The sequence below is a fragment of the Tachyglossus aculeatus genome, chromosome 3, assembly GCF_015852505.1.
Source record: "Tachyglossus aculeatus isolate mTacAcu1 chromosome 3, mTacAcu1.pri, whole genome shotgun sequence".
NCBI classification, from domain to species: Eukaryota; Metazoa; Chordata; class Mammalia; order Monotremata; family Tachyglossidae; genus Tachyglossus; species Tachyglossus aculeatus.
The window spans coordinates 50,709,546-50,715,767 of NC_052068.1; the positions used below are offsets into that span (position 1 = coordinate 50,709,546).

Here is a 6,222-nt window from a genome sequence, read left to right on the forward strand (position 1 = left end):
GAAAGAATTAGATTCTCAAGCTACTAAGAATTTATTACAACAATGGAATTGACTATGTCTTTTTAAACATGCATGCTTTTTATTTGGTCCTCTCGTTAATGTGATTGCTTATGGAAGGTACTATAAAAATTTCATTTTTGGCCTGCAGACATTTTTTATTTTACGCTTTGGGCAAGAGACACACATTTGCATTTCACTGGGGTTACCTGGAGGGCTAAAGGAGAAGCTTGAAAAAGGTCGGGTCTCGTTAAGATCCCATGCTAATCTGAACTGCAACTCAAGGCCTTGATGATTAAAAAAAAGAGAAAGAAATGGGGTGAAAGGAGAAAGGCGAGGGATATACAATCCTTTGCTCTTCTGTATTAGGGATGTGTTTTTCTTCCTCAACCTCCCAAGGAAAGGAACTAAATTTTCTCTTCACCCTTCCAGATGGGGGTGAAGGGAAGGGAAAATCTGTTATCCAGTGAAATCTTTCCTTAGTTAATACCTGAATCTTGTTAGTTAAGAGCTATGCTCTTGATATAATTACATATAACCTATATTCTTTGGGAGACTGGTATTCATTTCTGGTGGATATGTCTGTCAGAGAAGGTGCTAAAACCACATAACACATCTTCTTGTCTTGTCTTATACTGTCCAGTTGTTTCTGACCCACAGTGATTCAATGGGCACATCTCTCCTAGAACACCCCACCTCCATCTGCAATAGTTGTCATAGTGCATCCATAGAGTTTTCTTGGTAAAAATACAGAAGTGGTTCACCTAGCCTTCTGTGCATTATACCCAAGTTCCCTCCCTCGACTCTCTCCCGTGCTGCTGCTGCTGCCCAGAACAGGTGAGTTTAGACTTGTAGCAGATTGCCTTCCACTCACTAGCCACTGCCCAAGCTAGAGATGGAATGGGTATGCCTCTACTTGACTCTCCCTCCCATAGCTGAGACTGGTAGAGTACTGGAAACTCCCCAGGTGCAATCCTGAGGGGGACATAACAGATGGCAAATGCCAAAGGTAGAAATTCTGAGTTGCATGTGTTCATTTCTAACTGCAGTAGTTGGTTAAATGCTCTCATTCTAGGCTGAGCTTGATAGAGCCTAGATTGCCCTGAAGATCTGGTATTTGTTTTCTGATGTCCTGATTGTGACATCTAAAAAGGGGTAGGGTGGGAGCAGGGTGGGAAGAATAAGGGGTACAATTGGCTCCATGTATGTTTGACTCATGTTTGTGAACTGTTGGTACAATCAACACTGTTTTTTATATTCCCAGAAAAGCAGGGCTTTTTGTGTTTGAATGAAAAGCCCAGACACACATAGAACACAAAACCCTTTTGTGAAAAAGTCAGTCTTTATTAAATGAACAATTGGGCATTACTTAAAGCCCCATAATGAACTCTGTGAGAGTGGTAAGTGTAAATTATGGTTATTAATGCATATATATGCTTTTGTATTGAGATGTAGTGTGGGGTAGGGGGAGGGGGATTTCTTGTGGTGGTAAGGAGGGGGGAATGTTGTTAAAGGAAGATTTGGAGAATAGTCCTTTTTTAAAGGTATTTGTTAAGCGCTTACTATATGTCCAACACTACACTGGGGTAGGTGCAAGCTAGTTAGGTCCGACACAGTCCCTGTCCCTCATGGGGCTCACAGGAATAGGTATTTAATTCCCATTTTACAGTTGAGGAAAGTGAGGCACAGGGAAGTTAAGTGACTTGCCCAAGGTCAAAAGGCAAGCAATTAGCAGAGTGGAATTAGGCAACCTTCAACTTGAGTGCAGCAATGACTCCATGGTTGGACTACAGGGGAACCACCAGCTAGTTTCAGCTGGGGCAAAATCCTTTCAGGGGAATGAGCAACAGCCTATACAAGGCTTTTGACCTCAGTAATCTGGACTGGAGACCCCTCAAACCCACAATGACATTGTCACGAGCCCCCGACTGATACTAACCAGGACTTTCCTGAAATGGGGGAGCCTCAGTGACACGTAGTAATAATAATAATAATAATAATAATAATAATTATAATAATAATGATGGCATTGGTTAAGCGCTTACTATGTGCAAAGTACTGTTCTAAGTGCTGGGGAGATTACAAGGTGATCAAGTTGTCCCACGGGGGGCTCACAGTCTTAATCCCCATTTTACAGATGAGGTAACTGAGGCACAGAGAAGTTAAGTGACTTGTCGAAAGTCACACAGCTGACAATGGCAAGAGTCAGGATTTGAACCCAAGACCTCTGACTCCCACACCCCTGCTCTTTCCACTAAGCTATGCTGCTTCTCGTGTAGAGTCAAACCACTCCACCAACCACCATGGTTACTGTGGAAAGGTTTTTACCTAGTTTTACCAACTTGCAAGGGAGTGACACATACACACACTCTCACTCACTCACTCTGCTCCACCAAGGATCCAGAACCAGTCTGCTGGTCAAGGGAGCACTTTCTGTCCATTCTGCTGTTCTGCAGCAGAAGGTTGAGAGAAGCTCCTGGTGGCATGGACTGCTGATGCCGCAATCCTCCTCCACACATTGCATCCCCCAAACGCTGCTTCCAAGTGCCGCTGCCTTCTGCTTCACTCCTCCTCTCAACTGCTGCTTGCCCTCTGCGTGTGCTTCTTCATGATTCAAAACGACCACCTTTTATCAGCCTTAGGCTCTATGTGGCAGTCATTGATTGGTCCAGGCCCATTACTGGATAGAGCAGGGAGAGAAGGCCACTCCTCCCTCTTTGCTCCACCCCCACAGGCTGGCAACCACCTGGCCTCAAGTAGAGCCCATCAATACCTCCGTGATTCTCTTCCTTGTTGTTGTTTGCGGGATCACAAACAGTCACTAACAAGGCAGCTTGTTGTGGGCTCACCACAGACATAACACTAATTCATTCAATTGTATTTATTGAGAGCTTACTGTGTGCAGAGCACTGTACTAAGCACTTTGAAAATACAATTCAGCAACAGATAGAGACAATCCTTACCCAACAATGGGCTCACAGCAAATCCAATGAAGGATAGAGAAGAAATTGTCCAGGGAATTGCAGGCATTCTTTCTAAAGATTTGATGGTCTGCCCATATTCCCTGAATTCATTGATAATGGCCAACCTGTTTTTTAATGGTATTTTTTAAGTGCTTACTATGGACCAGGCACTGTACTAATCTCTGGGTAGATACAAGGTAATTGGGTGGTACATAGTCCCTGTCACACATGGGGCTCACAATCGTAATCCCCATTTTACATACTGGGAAACTGAGGCCCAGAGAATCGAACTGACTTGCCCAAGGTCACAAAGCAAGACAAGCGGCTGAGCCAGTATTAGAACCCAGGTCCTTTTGACTCCCTGGCCTGTGCTCTATCCACTAGGCCATGCTGCTTCTCACTAGGCCACGCTTCTCATGGTAGATTAAAAAGCCATGAACAGACAGAGGAATTGAATCTCATTTTTCTGCCTCCCAACCAGAGGTCTATCCCTAGGTCAGAGTTTAAAAAATTCTGAATAAAAACAAAAAAACCCCCACCCAAGTAATATAAGAAGGTTGCAAAGGAGGGATGGGATCAATAGCCCCCTATCCAGTTATTCCAAGCGCTTAGTACAGTGCTCTGCACACAGTAAGTGCTCAATAAATATGATTGAATGAATGAGTGAATTTTTTTTCCTCAGAAGATGTCTGGAGCCTGGGACAAACAAGGTACGGATCTTAAGTAAGTCCAGAACAAGCACAGTCCTAGGAGGTTTGTGTTTCTGGAGGCTGTTCATCTTAAGGCCCGTTGGCTCTGGCAGATTTATAGGGGTTATAATTTCACACACAAACTGTCCTTGAACAGTGTCTCTTCTGCCCTGGACAGCTCTTTCCCCTCCCTGCATCCACGTTAGACCCAGCCATCTGCTGCCTCCCTCCCCAATTTTTCTTTAATAACAAAGTAATTGTTGACATTGTAAGACAAATCCTATTCTTAGTTCCAGTTTTGAGTTCCTTTAGTTCTCTCCTGCAACAATATAGAGGAGAAATACAGGCTGGGATCCTTTTGCACATTCCTGGCTTTTAGGCCAACTCTCTGTGAAGACTGTATTACCGTCAAACAATGGTTATTCCTTGCCCAAACTCTTTCTTTTTCCTGTACTGGGAGCAGCCTCATTTGACCTGATGAGCCCAAATTGCCCTGACCCCTCCTGGTCTCAAGGACCTCCAGGGTAAATATTGGAGGGCAGAGCTCCAGTCTGGACCTGGTTGTGAGTAAACTCAAGAGCAAGTGTGGCCAAATGAACTGAATACTAGCCTGGAGCCAGGTGATTTGGGTTCTAGCCCTAACTCTCTTATGAATTGTTTGGTGACCTTAGATGTCCCTCTTATTAACTAGGGAGAGATATTTAATGGTACTTGTTAAGCACTTACTATGTGCCAGACACTGTACTAAGCTCTGGGGTAGATTCAAGATAATTAGGTTGGACACAATCCAACACACAGTCTAAGTCAGAGGGAGGAAGATTCATCCCCATTTTACAGATGAGGTGCAAGACATAGAGAAGTTAAGGTCCCAGCACTTTTGCACATATCTATAATTTATTTATATTAATGTCTGTCTCCCCCTTGAGACTGTAAGTTCATTGCGGGCAGGGATCCTGTCTACCAACTCTGTTATATTGTACCCTCCAGTAAATAATCAATAAATACCATTGATTGATTGATTGAAGTGGTGGAGCAGGGATTAGAACCCAGGTTCTCTGACTCCCAGGCCCATGCTCTTTCCACTAAGATGCTTCCCTGATTCAGGATGCTTTTGTTTCCCAGGAATGCTCTGAGAAGTGGGAGTTCAAGAAACCTCCAAGTAGCCCAAGAGAAATCTAACCATGTAACTTTCCCTGTATCATCTTTATCTTGGATCACACTATCACTGTTATTGTTGTTATACAGTTGTATCTCAGAACCCAAGTTGAGTCTTTTTGCACTCTTAGTTTCTTGTAGTACTATCAAATTAGAATTTAACAACCAAAGAAATTTACCATAACATATCTGGTACCTTAAATTTTATATCTAATAAGGCAGATGCAGGGAGATCCTCTAGAATCTAAGTTCCTTGTGGACAAGGAACATGTCTCATTCATTCATTCCTTCAATCGTATTTATGAGCAATTACTGTGTGCAGAGCACTGTACTAAGAGGTGGAAAGTACAGATAGAGACAATCCCTACCCAACAACAGGCTCACAGTCTAGAAGTGGGGAGACAGACAACAAAACAAAACAAGTTGACAGGCATCAATAGCATCAAAATAGATAAATAGAATTATAGATATATACACATCATTAATAAAATAAATTGAATAATAAATATGTACAAATAAACAAAAGTGCTGTGGGGCAGGGAGGGGAGGAGGAGCAGAGGAAAAGGGGGGCTCCTAGAGGAGGTAAGCTTTCAGTGGAGCTTTGAAGGGGGGAACAGAGCTAGTTTGGCAGATGTGAGGAGGGAGCACATTCCAGGCCAGAGGTATTACATGGGCCAGGGGTTGACGGCGGGACAGGCGAGAATGAGGCACAGTGAGGAGGTTAGCGGCAGAGGAGTGGAGTGTGCAGGCTGGGCTGGAGAAAGAGAGAAGGGAGGTGAGGTAGTGGGGGAAAGGTGATGGAGAGCTTTGAAGCCAATAGTCAGGAGGTTTTGTTTCATATGAAGGTTGATAGACAACCACTGGAGATTTTTGAGGAGGGGAGTGACATGCCCAGAGCATTTCTAAAGAAAGATAATCTGGGCAGCTTAGTGAAATACTGTATTGTACTCTCCCAGGTGCTTAGTACAGCGCTCTGCACATAAATAAATGTTCAATAAATACTATTGATTGATTGATCTTAGCTGATCTGGAGTAGGAGTAGAGGGAAAATCCAGATTTTCTTGCTGGCAGAGGATACTACTTATGCATAGGGCTTTGCACATTCCTTTTACAATGAAAGACAAACATGTGGTGTATCTTAATGGCAGGCCACCAGACCTCCAGTCTAGCTCTCCTCTTCAGTGAAAATAACAGTTGCGGTATTTGTAAAGTGCTTGTCTTGTCCTGTCTTATGCCGTCGAGTCATTTCTGACCCATAGCAACACCACGGACACATCTGTCCCAGAACTCCCCGCTCTCTATCTGCAATCTTTCTGGTAGTGGATCCGTAGTTATCTTGGTAAAAATCCGGAAGCGGTTTACCATTGCCTGCTTCTGCGCAGTAAACTCGAGTCTCTGCCCTCGACTCTCTCCTGTGC

The 6,222-nt window shown here is 43.8% G+C and overlaps 1 non-coding gene across 1 annotated transcript; it reads right to left on the minus strand.

The window, feature by feature from the left end:
* Window positions 1-844: 844 nt before the first annotated feature.
* On the minus strand, window positions 845-982 carry LOC119926081. The gene has a single exon (XR_005449994.1). It is a non-coding gene; the product is annotated as a small nucleolar RNA SNORA7 (small nucleolar RNA).
* Window positions 983-6,222: the final 5,240 nt, after the last annotated feature.